We start from the raw sequence: 19,285 nt of genomic DNA, 5'->3' as shown, positions 1-19,285 counted from the left end.
TGGCCTTCTTGAAACTGTCTGGAAATGATAAGAGCGAGAACCAGAAAACGTTTTTCGCTTCCAACTAACTCTCGCGTTACTCACTGCGGCTGCGCACTTGCTAATTTTCTGTATTAGTACTCCGTAGATGCTCCGATAGAATAGCTTATTTACTTCTCTAAATTTTTCTTGCGCTACGGTAAAAGCACGTAGTATACTCTTCATGTGCTTTATTACTTCTCTAACCAGGCATGTCTTGTGTAAAGCATGTGTTGTTTTCGCTGCTCTACCCAAGGGTACGAACAACACCGGACGAAAAAACGCAAATATAGAGAGGTTGCAATAAAAGTTTTTGTTGATCCGCCGTTTCGACGTTTCCTCTTCCGAGGAAAATCAATGAGGGGATTCCCTGGCGTTGCTGCAGTGAAACTGCCGGGCCTACAAGAGACAACGATGCTCTTGTGTACGAGTGCGAAGTTTCGATTATCAAGAGTGCTGGCCATCTGATATGCTTTGTTCACAATCTGCCGTCATGCTGTTCCCGGAGAGCGCTTGGGAAAACGGTAACGTTATCTTAATTCATAAGAAGACGTCAAAGACCTGAAAAGCTACACTCCAATTATGTTACCGTCCGTTTGGCAACAAGGTATTTGCTAAGGTAATGGCTATTACATTCAGGACAACCTCAGACTTCAATCAACTAAATAATCAGGAGATCTTTCGTAAACGATACTGTACAATAGACAATATTCAAATCATAAGGCAGGTGTATGATAAATACATGGTGGAAAAAACAGCGCAAACTTAGACAGAAAACACAGAAAAGAGGGGAGACACTACAAGCGATGACTCGCAACTCTCTGCGAGTCAATGAGTTGCGAGTCAGCGCTTGTAGTGTCTCTCCTCTTTTCTGTGTTTCCTGTCTTAGTTTGCGCTGTTTTTCCACCATGAATTTACACCAACTAGCCTAAATGTCTGCTTTGCTATTGATAAATACGCAGAATATACCCCATTGCTATATATATGTATCCTTCATTGATTTCGAAAAAGCATTTCATTCTATGGAAACCTGAGCAGACATAGGAACATTGCGGAATCATGGTGCAGAAAACTGCTACGTGAAGATATTTGCAGATATATTTATGAATGCAAAGTTATAATAGTTCTTTTTAATGTCAGCAATAAATTTAGGATAAGGAGCAGTGTTAGGCAGGGAGACACGATGTCATTAATCCTATACACCGCCTTTTTACAGGTGCTGTTCAGGCGGGTGCATTAACAACCGTTTGGGAGAACATTTAGTTGCCAATGCTTCAGTAATTTGCGATCCGCGAATGATATTGGCTTGATAAGTGAATCAGGAGATGAGCTGCAAAGCATGATTAATGAGTTAGAGAGGATGATCTTAATGGTAGGTCAAAACTTGACATTCAAAAAACCAAAGTAATGTTCAACACTCGCAAAATTCAACAGCAGTTCACAATAGGTATCGAGGTGCTGGAAGTGGAATACGCCTACTTAGGGCAGCCAGTGACCTCTGATTCGCATGATGAGAGTAAAAATAACAAGAAGAATAAGAATAGGGTGGAGCACATATGTCGGGTTCTCTCAGATCGCGAATGATAACTTACCAATATCCCTAAAGAGAAAAGTATACAACGGCTTTACCTTACCAGTACTCACCTATGGGACAGACCCGCTGGGACAAGATAACCGCTGGTGCTTAAGGTTAACGGAGTGGATTGTAAGAGAAGGCAAGCCTAGCAGTGGCCTACAGAAAGTTGGGTGGGCGAATGAGATTAAGATATTTGCGGGATACGGTGACCGCAGCTGGCGACGGACAGGATTAATTGGAGAGACATGGGAGAGGTCTTTGTCCTTCAGAAAGTGTAGTCAGGCTGATAATGATGATGATGATGACCTCAATTGAACTGATGTTTTTGTTAGTTATAAAGGAGGGTTACCGATTTAACAATAATGTTTAACATGACAACCGCTGCGTTTTTGTGAAAACCGCCCTAAGAGTTCTCAGAGAAATTACAAATTTCACTACATACTTCACACATTATAAGCAAAGGGTTCCTATTCCATGGACTACATGCAGTATTTTATAAAAAAATCATTTCCCTCTTGGCTAAGAAATGTAACATTACAATACTAAGGAACGCCTGAAGCAAAGTTACTCTACCTTATTAGAAAACGTTACCAGAAATAGGCCACTATATCGAATGTGAGCTGCGTTACATTGAGTTCTTGAGGGAGTGTTCTAAGACGTAAGCCTTTCTTAGCTGATAAGTGTGCACGGAAGTTGCAGACGGAAGTTTGTGTACGGAAAATGTCCGCACGAACTGTCAATGCTAAATTGTATTCTACATAAAATAAAATGTAAAAGTTGAATAACCAACAGTTCATAAGAACATATATGCAATTAAATAAAAAATGAGGAATAAAAGCAAGAAAACACTCAAATAAAAAAAGAAACGTAGCAATCAAAGCAGAAAATAGAAAAAAATCACTAAACAGCGAAAAAACGAAAATAATAAAAAATTATAATTTATGCAGAGCGAGAGGAGAGGTTAAGTCTTTCGCATTTCCGCTATTAACAAGACCTGAGTGCAATCCTGCAAATTTTTTCAAACCTGTAAACTAATCTGCTGTACACCTAAGTATTATTTGGTTTGTTCCTGACTTTCGCTTTCAAAGGGTCAGTTATAATGCTCTTGTTCACTTTTGCTAGTGCTATGTTTGCCAGTTTTGTCTGGGCACCAGGTAGCTATATCTTACATTTTGCAATAGTCTGAGCACGGAAATCACTCCATCCAGAGTGCATGGACTGAATTTCTTGAAGAAGACGCCACCCAATTTCTCCCATCCACTCGTTGCCTTCCCGCTCCCATCGTCCTCCCCTTGAGCTGCCCCCTGAAAGTGAAAGGAGGGGCACACCTTCAATTTGCAACGTTCAATCATATGCTAAAAACGGGCGGAGGAACGGACGGGCTTGTTTTTTCTTACATCGGGGTGTTCATGCTACCCTGTAAAAAAATAATGGTTCAATGTGGAGGACTGCTTGTCAGACAGTGCGTAAGCACACAACCATCATTGGTACTGGACGTAGTGGTAATCTTAGGGGCAAGGATGGCTGCTAAAATTTATCGCTCTCGATGACAAAATACAAAATCATTGAAATTCCAGCAGCGATTTATGGGGATTTAACAACTAGAATTTCGCCTTCATAGAAAATCGGCCGCCACGGCGGGGATCGAACCCGCCTTTTTCCGGTCAGCAACATAGCGCCATACCCGCTGAGCCACCCCGGGGGCAAACGCCAGCATGAATAATGTGAAGACACCTGAGAATAATTAAGTTTAAAATTACCGACAGGGTTGCCAGATTGGGCTATTAATAGCCAAATTGGTCTAGTTTTTGTCCGAGTTGGCTTCAGAAATTTCGTTTTGGCTATGTGGCTACTTTTGGGCTATATCTTTTTCATGCGTGAAAAAAAAGGTTATTGTAGTTATAATGTGCTCTGTTACAATTATAGAGAGAGAGAAATAAAAGGCATGCTGAAATCAAAATGCAGGCTATAGCAGGTTAAAGCAATTGAGTGCGTCTGCTACAAAATGACAATTTGTAAACGCTGTGTTCGAGAACACATGCGTTTCAGGCGGTCAAGAATCATGGCCTTTCGATTTCTTTTATAAAGAGTGGACACTACGTGAAAGGAGCTGGAATTAAAGGGTAATATGTTTTTCTCATTATTGTGAACGTGCTGTTAGACTGAAGATAAAATCGACATAGATCATCTAATGGCATATATCCTTGATTTATTCTGAGCTCATGCATATCGTATAGAATGTAACTTCAAGAAGTCGCATGCTAGATGCTTTGAGGTGACGCTCTCAGTGAGAACCTTTCTCTTAAAGCATAAAATTCAAATGTGTGGCTGCTTAAGTATACAGTAAGGTTTTTTTCACTGTTGATGTGTCAAATCTGCGCGCGAACATTTAAAAGGTGAAATATTCCGAAACTAGAGCTCCGATTGCGTTATATAGCGCCGCCGTTCTTTTCCGCGTGCAGAGTGGCTGTCGTCACCTGCCTTAGGTGATATGGCCTACTGCCGCGCCTGCAAAGTGGAACTGCGGCCCCATCTTTAGAACCTGGTTAGCGCACCTGGTTAGCCGCACTGGTTAGCGCGCATGACGGGTGCGAAACGTAACAACGGAAAGAACACGCCGTGCGCACCCCCTCAGACATCATGTGTGGGAAAGAAACCTAATAAGTAAATATTCCTGCCGAAAATTAATTAATATGCTTAAGGAATGTCGTCACAAAAACAAATATTTTTGGCTACTTTTGGGCTACGCAAAAATTTCGCTTTTGGCTACGTTTGGGCTACTACGGAGGCCAATTTGGCTACCTGAGGTCGGAGCCATCTTGCAACCCTGATTACCGAGGTCACTAATGTCACGTCGTAGTGACGGCAGTCCAGCGGTCAGGAAGACATCAACCCGTCTTGGAAGCGAAGCTCTTTATTTGGGCTGACTTGCGCCCGCAAAAGAACTGAATCACTCGGCGGCGGCAAAAGCAACAAACGCTCTCGTCAGTCATCGAACTAAGAATGCCCGCTGCTCGCGGCATCGTTCAATTTAAAGCCGGAAAGCAAGCTTCGAAATAACAGGTCGAGATCTTCTAGAGTAATCTGGAAACACGTACATGCAGCTGTTCACGGCTGTGATCAATCGAGATTAGTCCGGTCGCTTCTCGCGTCACGAAAAAAAAATGATAACACCCCTCTCCTGCGGCCTTGCGCGAACGAACGGACACTGCAATGATACGTGGCATTACCCCCCTCCAAAAGAAGCATCGTCTCGTTGCTTTAAAATGAAAATAAACACGGCGAATAAACTCCGAGTCATTTAGCGTTCATAATAGGGTTTAAGGCGTACGACATGTACGACTTCCGGGCGTGTGCGTCGTCGCTGAGAGGCTGTCGTGCCGTCAGGGATGACTTCGTAGTCTAGGTCACCGATGCGGCGGAGAACCCTGTACGGGCCAAAGTAGCGTCGCAGCAACTTTTCACTCAGTCCACGGCGGCGATTTGGTGTCCATATCCAAACACGATCACCTGGCTTGTCGGCGCAGATTGTAGCGTCGGGCGTCGCTGTGCGGCTGGTCTTCAATGCGAAGCCGCGCAAGTCTTCGGGCTTCCTCGGCGCGATGAATGTAGGCGGCGACGTCGAGGTTGCCTTCGTCGGAAACGTGCGGGAGCAGTGCGCTGAGTGTTGTCGTGTACTTCCTGCCGTATACCAGCTGGAATGGGGTGAACCTGGTTGTCTCCTGGACGGCAGTATTATAGGCGAAGATCACTTAGAGCAGAATGGATCTTGTGATCTTGTGTTCGGCGTCGATGTACATGAAGATCATGTCTGCGATGGTCTTGTTCAGACGCTCTGTGTGTCCGTTGGTTTGCGGATGATATGCAATTGTCCTCCGATGGCTTGTCTGGCTGTAGTTTAAAATGGCTTGCGTCAGCTTCGCTGTAAATGCCGTTCCTCTGTCTGTGATGAGCACTTTGGGGGCGCCGTGTCACAGGAGAATTTGTTCGACAAAAAAGTTTGCGACTTCTATGGCGGTACCACTACGAAACGCTTTTGCCTCGGCGTAGCGGGTCAAGTAGTCGGTGGCCATGATGATCCACTTGTTACCTGACGATGAAGTCGGAAAGGGGCCGAGGAGGTCCATCCTTATTTGCTGAAAGGGCTTAGTTGGTGGTGATATGGGGTTCAGGAGTCCGGCTGGTCTAGTAGGAGGAGTTTTGCGTCGCTGACACTCACGGCACATTTTCACGTAATGGGAAACGTCGGTAGCTAGCCGCGGCCAATCATACCTTTCCTGGATGCGGTCCAACGTGCGAGCAATCCCGAGATGCCCTGCAGTCAGCTCATCTTGACATGCCTGCATAATTTCTTGCCTCAGATTTTTGGGAACGACAAGAAGATGCACTGTCCTGTTGGGCGCGAAGTTCTTCTTCAGGAGGACATTATTGTGAAGCACGAAGGACGATAGTTGCCGCATGAACCTTCGGGGAGGCGATGCGGTCTTGCCTTTCAGATAATCAACAAGGCTTTGCAACTCAGGATCCGAGCGCTGCTGCTGCCCGAAACTGCTGGCGCTTTCTGTCCTAAGAAAGCGTCGCCGTCTTCCTCTTCCGGTGCTGCGTCGACGGGGGCTCGTGACAAGCAGTCTGCGTCGGAATGCTTGCGGCCAGATTTGTACATGTAAGGGCGAAATTTCGACGTGGCCCAAATAATGGCGAGACATTCTTTCTCCGTGCTCGAATAGTTGACCTCGGCTTTCGACAGGGAACGGCTAGCGTACGCGATAACTTTCTCCGGTCTTCCATTTTTCTGAACGAGGACCGCTCTTAAGCCCACACTGCTTGCATCGGCATGGATTTCGGTTTCGCCGTTTTCACCAAGGTGTCCGAGCACAGGAGGGGACTGGAAGCGGCGCTTCAGCTCTTTGAAAGCTTCTTCTTGCGGCCTTTTCCATTTAAAAGGTACGTAAGCCTTGGTGAGTTGGGTCAAAGGTTCAGCGATGCACGAAAAGTTCTTCACAAATCGCCGGTAATAAGCGCACAATCCAAGGAATCTGCGTATAGCTTTCTTGTCATTAGGCTGTGGAAACTCTGCGATCGCAGCCGTCTTCTGGGTGTCTGGGCGAACTCCATCCTTGCTTACGACGTGACCAAGGAACAGCAGCTCCGTGTAGGGGAAGTGGCACTTCTCTGCTTTCAGTGTTAGGCCTGAAGACTTGATCGTTTCCAGCACTATCCGAAGCCTTCTGAGGTGGTGTTCAAAGCTTGAGGAGAAGACAACAACGTCATCTAAGTAGACTAGGCAAATTTGCCACTTCAAGTCTGCGAGCACCGTATCCATTACACGGTGGAACGTCGCTGGGGCAGATCAGAGGCCGAATGGCATCACCTTGAACTCGAAGAGTCCGTCTGGTGTGATGAACGCAGTCTACTCACGATATCTTTCGTCGACTGCAATTTGCCAGTAGCCGCTCTTCAGGTCCATCGATGAGAAGTACTTAGCGTTGCACAGCCGATCGAATCTGTCGTCGATGCGGGGGGAGGGGTAGGCATACTTCTTCGTAATGCTGTTCAGGCGGCGGTAATCGACTCAAAAGCGAAGGGTTAGGGTGCCGTCTTTCTTTTTCACTAGGACGACTGGTGCTGCCCAGGGGCTCCTCGACGGCTGCATGACGTCGTCACGAAGCATTTCGTCAACTTGCTTGCGGATAGCTTGGCGTTCTAGCGGCAATACGCGGTAGGGGCTCTGTCGCAGTGGTCGGGCGTGTTCGTCTGTGACATCGGTGCTTGGCAAGTCCGGTTCGTCGCACATTCGATGCTGATGAGAAGCAGCCTCTGTGCTTTTGAAGAATACTGCGTAATTTGCTGTATCTGCTCCGTGGTAATGCTGGGTTGATATCAAACATTGGTTGATGGCCTTGGTCAGGTGGTTCTACGGGTTGGTCGGTTGAAAAATATGTCTCTGATATCTGTCGGCTCGTCGAGGAAAGCGATCAACGCACCTTTGCTTAGATGCCGGTATTCTTCGGTGAAGTTGGTTAGCAACACCTGGGCTTAGCCATTTAGGATTTGGGCGACTCCCCTTGCGACACCCAGTCCTCGATCCAGGAGTAACTGGGTGTTCCCCTCGACGGCGCCTTCGGCAGTTTCGATGTCTCCAGTACCTATGCAGGCGAGGACACTTGATCTGGACGGCAGGCACAATGCTTCGTCGAGGACGTTTACGGCAACGTGATGAGTCGCGCTCGTCGCAACAGGTATGGCTTTGTCCGTGGAAAGCTTCATCGACTTAGATCGAAGATCGATGATCACTCGACGTTCATTCAGGAAGTCCATTCCCAAAATCACGTCTCGCGAGCATTTCTGTAGGACCAGGAAGGTTGTAGCATAGGTTCGCCCATTTACTGTAACTCTCGCGGTGCAGCATCTTGACGGCGTAATAAGGTTACCACCTGCGGTGCGGATCAGCGGGCCATGCCAAGTTGTTGTCACTTTCCTGAGTCGGACAGCGAGTGGGCCGCTCATGACAGAGAAGTCAGCTCCCGTGTGTAAGGAGATAGCGCCACCCAGCGTCAATTGTGTGGCAGAAGAGAAGCACGAGGAGCGCGTGCGGAGGGGTACGCCGGGACAGGTGTAAGAGGATTACGGGGCAGAGAAGAGAAGAGCGCGGTGGGCGACGGACGTGGACGAGTTCTGCTGGCTCCCCGAGTTCCTGGCTTGGGCCTTAGCCGCAGACTTCCGGGCTACCAGACCTGGACATCTATTGTCGAGAGCCTCAACCACCAGACCCAGGCGCCACTCTTCTCCGTCCATCCGTCAGCTGCTCCACACAGGCCGCCTCTGGCGCCTACGTGACCTTTCCGGGATACCAGACCTGGGAACCGTGCCGGGAGCCCACGGACGCTGACGCGGCGGTAGCGTTGAAGGCCAACGGGGAAACGCCGGCAGCAGTGCATCGACACTGGAACGCCAAGAGACTCCTTGACTGCCCGACACCCAGCCAGTCCTCCCCGCTCGTTGCTCGAATAAGAGACAAGTAGTGTGACTTCCCTTTTTGACTTTTTTTCTCCTGTATTTTTCGTAAGCACTTTGTTCTGTTCCCCCGTGTGTTTCTCCCGTGTGTTGTTGCGTTGCTCTCTTGTTCCTTTCCTTTTTTCACGCCCATACTGAAATTGGTTTCCTTTCCTATAAAAGCCGCCTCGTTTATTGTTTGTACTTTTGTGTGTGTGTAAAATACAACCTGCAATCTCCCACGATCCTCACAAATTTGGCGTCCACTACGACAGGACGAGGTCGGTTTGTATTTCTTTGCCTGGTGTGTTAATTTAGGCACAGTATGAGCGCGTCAGAGTTGGTTGCTTTAGGCGAGCGCATGGGCTTGTGCGGCGCGGAGTTAGGAGCTTGGGTGGAGGACGAGCTTCGTAAGGCACGGGAAGAGAGAGCCGCTGAGCGTGAAGCTGCGAAGCAGAAATTGGAGTTAGAGGCACGGAATTTAGAGACGGAGAAACAGAAATTGGAGTTAGAGGCGCGGAACTTGCAGCTACAAATAAGGCTCATTCATGGAGGGTGGCGCAAATCCTCCAAGTGACCGTGGAGAGCGTAGCGTTGCACCAGCCAGCTCCATTGACCCGCACGCACTCATACCACAGTATAGTGAGGCACGGGATGACCTCGATGCCTACTTAAAGAGGTTTGAGCATGTGGCCACGGGGCAGGGTTGGCCAAAAGAAAAGTGGGCAACGGCGTTGAGCTTGTGCCTTGGCGGCGAAGCACTTAGGGTCTTCGGTAGGCTCTCGACTGAGGATTCCGTGGATTATGACAAAGCGAAGCTTGCCTTGCTTCAGAGGTTTAGGTTCAGCGCGGAAGGGTACCGAGAGAAGTTTCGCCAGAGCAAGCCCCAGGATGGTGAAACGGCCTCGCAATATGCTGCCAGGTTGTTTAGTTTCTTTGACCGTTGGGTCGAGATGCGGGGAGAAGGCCGCACTTTTGAAGTGGTTCGCGAGATGGTCGTGAGCGAGCAATTCCTGAACAACTGTCATTCCCGTTTAGCCCTTTTCTTACGTGAGTGGGAGGGCAAGACAGTTTGCAAGCTGGCGGAGACTGCCGATCGTTTTCTCGAAGCACAACGGCAAAATAACTAGTTGGTCTTTAAAGAAAAGGGGCAGCACACGATAGGTAAAGCCAAAGACGAGATTTCAGGTCCACAGTCCCGCCTTCGGTGTTTTCTTTGCGAGAAGACTGGGCACAAGGCGTCGGATTGTCGGACAAAGCCGAAGCAATTGTATTGCACCTGGTGCCACGAGGTAGGACATGATGCCCAGTCATGCAAAGCTAAGAGACCAGGAGACCGTGAGGAGTCCGCCTGCTGCATGACACCTCGATATTCACATCCCGATAACCCTGCAGAGGTAACGCGCGTAGAGGGCCAGTTAGGGGAGATGGCTGTCCTTCCAACCCGGTGGAAACTGCTATGCCCGTGGGGCACGGTGAGGTGTTCGGCCAGCCTGGTTCGGTATTACGGGATACGGGAAGCACCGGCATTGTTGTGCGTGAGTCCCTTGTACCGGCAGCGGCACTTACAGGGAAAAAGGCTACATTATTCTTGACCAGTGGGAGCCGTGTACAAGTTCCGGAAGCGGAGGTGGTGATTTCTTCACCATACTTCTCGGGTAAGGCCATCGCGCGGTGCTTGTCTACACCCTTGTACGACATCATAATAGGCAATGTCCCTGGCGCTAAAGCTCCATTCTCGGTTGACCCGCCAGTTCTAACTGATCAGGCAGTTTCCCTTGCCATGACGAGTTCGGTCGATGTTCCTTCCCTTACGGTGACAGCAAAGGTTTCAGAGAGTAGTAAAAGCCGCACTCTGAACACACTCCACTTGTCACGGCCGGAGTTTCGCCTCAAACAGGAAGAAGACCCGACCTTAGAGGTGTGTCGCAGGAAGTTGGGGCAAATATTTCGTGGCAAGGGACAGACCGCCCACTCTTTTGACACAGATGACGGTGTTCTTTTCCGAACATACCAAGTGTGTCCTGGCCGAGTCGTTGAGCAAGCGGTGGTACCGAAGGGCTTACGCTCGCAAGTTCTTAAGTTGGCGCATAAGAGTGCATTATCCGGCCATCAAGGAATACGGCAAACAATAGCTAGGGTGCTCAGTGAGTTTTACTGGCCCGGTGTACAGGCTGACATTAAGAGTTATGTCAGATCGTGTGATATGTGTCAACGGACTGTGTCTGATGCAAGGGAGAACATAGTGAATAACATCGTAGGACGGGAACATGTAAAATCATGGTGGAGACCGAGGTCGGTTTGGAGAAAACGGTTTCACAAAAGAAAATGGAAGTACTAGCTGAAAGAGTTCTCGCGAGGGTGAAGTGGTTTGATGTGAAGAATGGAATACGGAAGAATGGAGCCCACACCTGTTCTTTTGGAATTGTTTTTGTTTGTTCATGTTTGTTTTGAGTGTCGGCTATCTACTTTTTATGCCTTCCGTGTTTCTTCGCCCTCTATGGACACTTTACGTTGACATTTCATATACTCTCTGTGCTGTGTGTGCGAATGTCTGTGGACGCTTCGAGCATTGACAACCATCGTATTATGTGTGGCGTGTAGTGTGCGCGCTGTGGTGTGGTGTTCTGTGGTGCGATCGTCGAACGCGTCTGGGGTCGCTCTCCTAAAGTTGAGTTCTTTCCCTTGGAAAAAACTTCCGAAGAGGGGGCCTTCTGTAAGGAGATAGCGCCACCCAGCGTCAATTGTGTGGCAGAAGAGAAGCACGAGGAGTGCGTGCGGAGGGGTACGCCGGGACAGGTGGAAGAGGATTACGGGGCAGAGAAGAGAAGAGCGCGGTGGGCGACGGACGTGGACGAGTTCTGCTGGCTCCCCGAGTTCCGGGCTTGGGCCTTAGCCGGAGACGTCCGGGCTACCAGACCTGGACATCCATCGTCGAGAGCCTCAACCACCAGGCCCAGGCGCCACTCTTCTCCGTCCATCGGTCAGCTGCTCCACACAGGCCGCCTCTGACGCCTACGTGACCTTTCCGGGATACCAGACCTGGGAACCGTGCTGGGAGCCCACGGACGCTGACGCGGCGGTAGCGTTGAAGGCCAACGGAGAAACGCCGGCAACAGTGCATCGACACTGGAACGCCAAGAGACTCCTTGACTGCCCGACACCCAGCCAGTCCTCCCCGCTCGTTGCTCGAATAAGAGACAAGTAGTGTGAGAATGGGCGTCCGGAGGGGGGGGGGGGGGGGGCAAGGGGGGCGGCTGCACTCCCCTGGAAAATCACTCACTCGAACGGTGAGTGATGGCCGCACGCCAGGGGAGGTGGTGCGCTCAGCCAAAAGGGTAAAAGCAGCCCCGCTTTCACGCTTTGGGTCACATCTGCGAAATGCCGCGTCCGGGCGCGCGTCTTTACGCCGTTTTCAAACCACACCATCGTTAGCTCTGTTGAAGGGCGACCTGTTGCAGACATACAGCGGCACCGGCGAGCATGTGTTTCGTGTCGCCTTGAGATGGGTGTCTGTTTCTTTGATCTAGACAGATAGCGACACGGAGGCAGACAGTGCACAGGGCATCTTGTTTTCGCCTTCGTTACGCCGGCCACCGATGAATTCTTCAGGAGGGAAGGACAAATCAGCCGTGTCCACCCCGCTTTGTCGGACTGCTCAGGGGCAAGCGGGCGATGAGTTGGCGCCGCCGCTCGCTGTCTCCTCCGATCCACGGCAGAGCGCAGTTCGGTATAAGCGCCGCTTTCAGAATCTTCGGCAAAGGGGATTAGCTGCTTTTGTTCACGGCGACGCAGTCTCTAGAGGCGCCCCCACGCCAGCGTTCCTTGCGTCTTCTCCGAAAACCAGCGCCTTTGTTCAGCGCAGCCCGATGGCGCCTGCCTTGCTCGCCTGTCACCTCTGGCTGGGTCTCAAATCACAACAGCGCCCATGTACTGTGCGATGTCAGTGCATGGTAAAGAGACCCAGGTGGTCGACATTATCCGGAACTCTGTACTACTCCGTCCCTCATAGCCTGAGTCGTTTTGGGGCTCTGAACCCCATAAAAACACCAAAACAAATTTTCCTACCGGAGTGGCGAGTGTCCCTTCCCCTCGGAAGTCGCGCGGAAGTAAGCCCTTGCACGTGTGCGCGCCGCTGTGTTTGTGCTTCGGTGTTTTTAGTGGCCGGTTGTCAACGAAGCTGAAAACAACCAAGACAGCGGACGAGAAAACGACGAGCGGCGAACAGTGTGTGTGCGGTTGCTCGACTGTGCGGATGGGCGAGCAAGATGGAGTGAGGTGTATGAAGCTGCGAGCGTGCATTTTTCTTGTAAATAACTTTTCGTTATATATATAGTCATCTTTTGTTTTCAACGTACGCGTTCAACCGTTTTTCCAATCAATGTGTATGATGAGTGTGCACCGAGAGCGTGTAATGAAGCACAGAAATGATTTTATCACCCGCGTAATCACGCAATTCGCCCAGAAAAATCCGAGGCGCCTACAGTTGCTGTTCAAGGAAGACTGACTGAGTGACTGTAGTTGCGTGTTTGTGACCATATTGTGCTGTGTGCTGGTCATCAATCCGGGTGAGTCGAGAACCCGTATGCAGAAAGACTGAGCACTCTGCTCCACGAAGTGACAGTATCTTTTTGCATTTTTTTATTAATTTTGATTGTTTCTTCGTTGATAAACTCCAATGTATCTCTCCTAGCCACGCTTTAATTTGCTGTTTGTAATTTTTCTTTCATGTGTGTATTTAACTTATTTTTTATTTATATATAAATAAATAAATTTACTCCGCAAATAGTGTCTTTTTGCTACGAACATACCCCCCCCCCCCCTCCGGCGCCAACAACTAATGGGGATCCCCCCTGCAAAAAATTCTGCGGACGCCCTTGAGTGTGACTACCCTTTTTGACTTTCTTTCTCCTGTATTTTTCGTAAGCACTTTGTTCTGTTCCCCCGTGTGTTTCTCCCGTGTGTTGTTGCGTTGCTCTCTTGTTCCTTTCCTTTTTTCACGCCCATACTGAAATTGGTTTCCTTTCCTATAAAAGCCGCCCCGTTTATTGTTTGTACTTTTGTGTTTGTGTAAAATACAACCTGCAATCTCCCACGATCCTCACACCGCGTGGACCAAGGCAGTGACCGCGTGACCGTCGACCGTAACTTCAATGTCACTTGTTAGCGTTCTCGCATTGTACGTTGTCTTCGGTGTCCGATCTCGGTTTCGTCGGACAGTGAGGCTGCGGCGGGCGTACTCCGACGTTACTTCAATGGGCAGCGGTAAAAGCTTCAAGTCTGGCCGCGTCGTCGTCGGCGTCGTCGGTGTTGTCGAAGTGTCGGTGTTGTCGTTGTTGAGGCATGGTCTTGCGTTTTCGTCGATGGAGGATCTTTGTTATTGCGCTTAGAAGCAACCTCGCCTCCAGAGGCTGCTGTATTCAGTTTAACCTTTGGGGGCTGGGGGAGCGTCCACGCATCGCGTAGCCTCATCTAGGAGATACGAAGCGCGGTGACGATGGCGACAGGGAACGTGATAGGCGGCTGGGCGTTGAGTATTCTTCCCGACGCAAGAACTCTTCGATTTCGGCTGGTCGCTGGCCGGGTCGGGGTCGTGGAGCATCGTAAGCGAACCCTCGGATGCCCAGTCTTCAGTAGGGGCAGTGCCGGAGGACGTGACCGCGTCGCCACAGTGGAAGCATAGTGAGCGGCGCTGGTCAGCAGTTCTCCACTCGTCGCATTTCCTCGGCTGTGTGCGACGCTCGTAGGACGGGCGGGTTGGGGCGAGAGGGCGGCGGTCTAACGCAGCTGGCTGAAGGCGATAGGGGCTTGGGTCCCGTCGTCGAGGTGCAGGACGGCGCACAGCTGCGGCGTAAGTCATGGCTGTGGGCTGCAGAGGCTGCGTGGTGGTCGGCGTCACACCCAAGGACTTCTGAACCTCATCCCGGATGACGGCTGTGAGCGATGAAAGCTGCGGACGCGTTCCCGTTGGAAGCAATCGTCGGAGCTCTTCTCGCACATTTTCACCTATAACCTCCCGGAGGTTGTCGTTGTTAGCGGTGTCCGTGCAGCTTGCTGACAAAAAGCGCCGCTGCCGGTCATACTGGGGGGCTCTGGCATCAAGAGTTTTATCCATGGTGGATGCCTCTTCGACGAATTCCGCGACGGTTTTGGGTGGGTTTCGTACGAGGCCCGCAAAGATTTGCTCTTTGACTCGTCGCATAAGAAGCTTTACTTTTTCTTCTTCTTTTATGTCTGCGTCGGCACGCCGGAAGAGACGCTTACTCTCCTCAGTGTACATTGCAACGGTCTCGTTTGGATCTTGTATGCGAGACTGTAGCAGCTGCTGGGCTCTCTCTTTTCGCACGACGTTCGTGAAGATCTTCAGAAGCTGCTCCTTGAAGTTCGTGAGGCTAGCTTCCTCATTATCAAACCAGATTCTTGCTGATCCCTCCAAGGGGAAGAAGACGTACCTAAGCTTCGTAGCATCATCCCAGTTGTTGAAGACTGCCACACGGTCGAACTGTTCCAGCAATTCTTCGGGGCCGGCGCCAGGCGAAGCGTCGAATGTTGGTTGTACCCGGGGCTGGTGAAGAATGATTGGAGTCGTCGACTGGGGCAAGCTCATGGTGGACGTTGCTACTGGTTTTCGCTTGCGGGTAGGGTCTGGCCGAATCCAGAACTCAGGTGCGTCCGCTAGCAGGCGTCGGCTTGCGCAGTGGACTGGAGTCAGGTCTTGCGGTGAATGACTCAGAGGGCTGGCGTCACGACTTGCAGGGGTTGTCCGAAACATAGAAGGCTACCCAGCACCTCCACCAGATGTCACGTTGTAGTGACGGCAGTCCTGCGGTCAGGAAGACACCAAGAACACGTGGAAACGAAGACCTGAATAACTCGGCGGCGGCGAAAGCAACAAAGGTGCTCGTCACTCGTTGAACTACGAATATCCGCCGCTCGCCGCATCGCTCAATTTAAAGCCGGCAAGGAAACTTCCAAATAGCAGGACAAGGTCATCTGCAGTAATCTGGAAAAACCTAGATTTATTTATTTATTTATTTATTTATTTATTTCAAATACCCTCATGGCCCTGAGGGCATTATTGAGGGGAGTGGAACAAGCACAGATAACAAAAATGAATACGATCACGTGTTACAGGACTACATATTGTTCACTGCACTGAGTTATTACAAATTTCAACATTTCAAGATGCAGCCTTTCATGGCTGGATCAATCGAGATTAGACTGGTCGCTTCTCGCGTCACGAAAAAAAATGATAACACCCCTTTCCTGCAGCCTAGAGCGTGAACGAAAAAACACTGCAATGATACGTGCCAATATTTGTTGGTTGTAATATGCAAGAGGTTACATTTGGACAGGGTAACAGCCATCTGGTACGTCTGACAGCGCTTGAAAAGGCGCGACCGATGAGTACCATGCGCAGTCTGCAAAACACGCGATTTGGTGGAAAATGCTAGTGCTATCAACTTTCAATTGAATTCGGATTGTTGTATGGGAAACAGTCATTTATACACAATACTAAAAGCAGAAAGCGCACAGCAGAACTCTGCGTGACACCAGACAGTACAAGCACGTTTCACGTACTGAGCGCTTGATACTGGAGTCCTACAAAGAAAAAGGCATGGCATCGAAGAGAATCTTGGTATATTTGTGTCATCCATCATTTTGTCGACTATTATTTTTGTCGCTGTGCAGCTCCTATATAACTCCTCCTGTGCTGCTGCTTTTATTCCTCGCATAGCTGGGTGCAGTTTAAACGATCATTCCAAAACTCACAAACACGAAACCTGCCAAAGCTAAGCTAGGTTAGTCCTGCCTGTAGCTCTGGCTAAGCCGCCTTTGCCTTTTTATTTAACACAGCGCACTGCTTTCCATCGGGGAGACCAGTTGCGCTGGCTATCAATATCCACAAAAGACAGGGATCGCAGCTGAGCACCACGGCACAAAAAATCCCGTTATCAAGACCGGAGACTTCCATGCCACTAGTATTGTGCTAGAAGAACAGCAGCAAGCCCCCCGTTTCCAGCTGAAAAAGGAGTCGGGTCCGCAAGCAAGCGGATGCAGGAAGGATGAAGGGATAACTTGGTGAAACGAAAGGTGAAGACATTGATTCAACGACTTCTGGACTGCAAGAGCGGATGAGAGCCAAGGAGACATAATGGTTAAAACGACGCTGTTCCAGCCAAAGGGAGCAGCATCAGGAAGCTCTCAAAGATCAGTGATGGCCCTTAGCACGGGATTTAAACATGTTTAATTGCCATGGGCGGTCTTGAAAATTTCACTAAAATAATGTTTGAAGAGCTGCTGAGCATTGTAAACAAAATATTGCCATTGAGCCGTGTTTCGCAAGTAAAGCGCGCAAGGAGAGCACTGCTACCGAAGAAACACTTCATCGAGTAAGAAAAGTTGAGAGGCACTACGCTCTGATGATTACCGGCGCTGATGCTTTTATTCCGAACTTGAATATCAAGTATTCTACTGCTTCAGTCAAGTACTTAAGCAATCTAGTATCATCTAGTAATGTACCAAGTCGGACACCAATCGATTCTTCTGTACTTAAGGAAAGCTTGCTGGCACAGAAAACGAATTACGCAAAGTGATGGCTGCCTGCCCTTTTTAAATTTATACCATTGAGTACCGTAGCGTCATGCACCACAACATAATCTAATATCAGGCCGCCCGCGAAATTGCGTACATGACGCAAGCCTGGAGAGCGGATGAATATTTCTTTACTACTCGCAGATTTGAGCAGATGGGACGAGACTTAATGAGAGCAAAATGCTATCACTTGGCTGAAGTGACTAAATAGAATGCTGCTTTACGCTCCTAACGAATAGTGTACAAAAGATTCATTAACCAGTAATCTATTTAAAATAAGTACCTGGGTAGTTCTTGGGCAGGTCTTAATTACCCCTGCTATTGAGTTAAGCTGCGATATCATGTCCAACGTTCTTGGTCAAATTATTTTGAATATTCGAAAAGCTTATGGTACTGGCACCGAAACGTTGAAGGTAATGGTATATTCTTGCCATATGTAGAAAATCATTCTTTTATACTGCTTCTGTAGCTCGCATCGAGCTGTTAACTCTGCTTAGGAAACCAATGGGGAACGTTTTTGACGATAGCAAAAAACGTTAATGGGAAAAAAATGCAATCCTTCCGACGGGAGATCTGCGGATATATTGATTGTAACAGTGAAAGCTTGCAGTATGTGAAAAAACTGTGCTCATAAATTATCACGTTCAAAACCGATCTGAGGAAATCAATGACACTTTGGGTTATTTCTGTCGCTGAGGATTGGCAAAATATTTTATTTGAAAAAGCCTTTTGGGTATCTATTCAAGCCAGCACACCATGCCTAAAGATTGTTGGTTATTATTATTCGCCTTCAAAAAACTCTCCTTCCTTGATCAGCCGGAGACCTAGCTGTGAGAGTTTGGCCAAAAGTAATTCAATCGTATCGGATAAGAGGCCGGCGCTAATTCTATCACTCGTATTGAAATGGGCACTAAAATGTTTTAGTAGTCTTCTCTTTGCTTTCATTACGTGCAGTATCCAAACCATACTATAAAAAACACTGAGCTGTATACAAACAACTAAGTACTTCCAGCCGAGAGGTCATCTCTGCTCATATTAGTGCATCTTCTTCTTGAACAGCCAGACCGTTTGGCTGAGTGAAAAGTTCTGTTCGTCTAGTGTTTTTCGTTTCTAGGATAGCTTTGATCCGCTACTTATGGGGTTCATCTTAGAAAGCAGCGGAGTGCAGAGACTAGCGGACATAGTGTGATCCCGAAAAGCGCGCTCACTGTCAGTCTGCAGGTGCACGCCTCAAACCGCTAAAGAGATAGTTAAAAGACTCAGAAGCGATCGCCTTCTGTTTCAAAAGAGAAAAACGAGCTGTGCTGTTAGCGCCAAGCCAGATATGGACACAAGCATTTGAAGCTTACAAGCGTGGACGTGCAGGCAAGTAGGTGAACCAAGATTCCTTCAAACAGCGCGAATGACAAGTATAGAGAAATCAAAGACACAAGACACAGAAAGAAGACAGCGCTATGCGCGTCTCTTCTTTATGTGTCGTTGTTTATAGCGCTGTTTGAAGGAATCAAGCATTTGAAATAAGGGCTGTGTAGTGCAGTTGTGCTTCTGGTCCTAACCGCCGTTATTTCTCTGAGGTTAACCGTGCGTTTCCCTGCTAGAGGTATGGGCTTAATACATATTACAACGCTAATGCATACAGAAACAAATTTGATAAAGAGCGGACACTCGGCTAAATCTGGCCCCAGGGACTTTGTAATGGCTTAGTTTTTCCCCCATCCGTTAAGTGGCGCCACCGGCGTTCACGCGGGCAGCGAGGGCGACTCGCGACGGGGCAGACGAGGCAGACCGAATCCAGGATACGGTCCTCTGTGTAGCTGCTGCTTTGACTGCGCGTCGTATTTGTTAGCGAGTAGACGCCATGATTTTGCGCCTCTCTTGGTCTTCGACGAGGAACATGGGGCGTTTTTCTGACCATGGGAAGTTGAGCAATGTTTTCTTTTTGCCCAACAAGTCTGGTTTTCAAGTAGTTTAACCGGAGTCCGCCGGCTCGTGCCTCCATTTACGAAGTTAACAAAGGGTGCGCCCACTTCTTGTTTCTCATAGCTGCGCGTTCAGCTTTACGGGGACGTATTGTTTTTACGGCCCTCAACAATGCACAACTTC

This window comes from Amblyomma mixtum, chromosome 9, assembly GCF_055824585.1.
Source record: "Amblyomma mixtum isolate Tamu chromosome 9, ASM5582458v1, whole genome shotgun sequence".
Taxonomy (NCBI): Eukaryota; Metazoa; Arthropoda; class Arachnida; order Ixodida; family Ixodidae; genus Amblyomma; species Amblyomma mixtum.
This window is presented reverse-complemented; position numbering follows the sequence as displayed.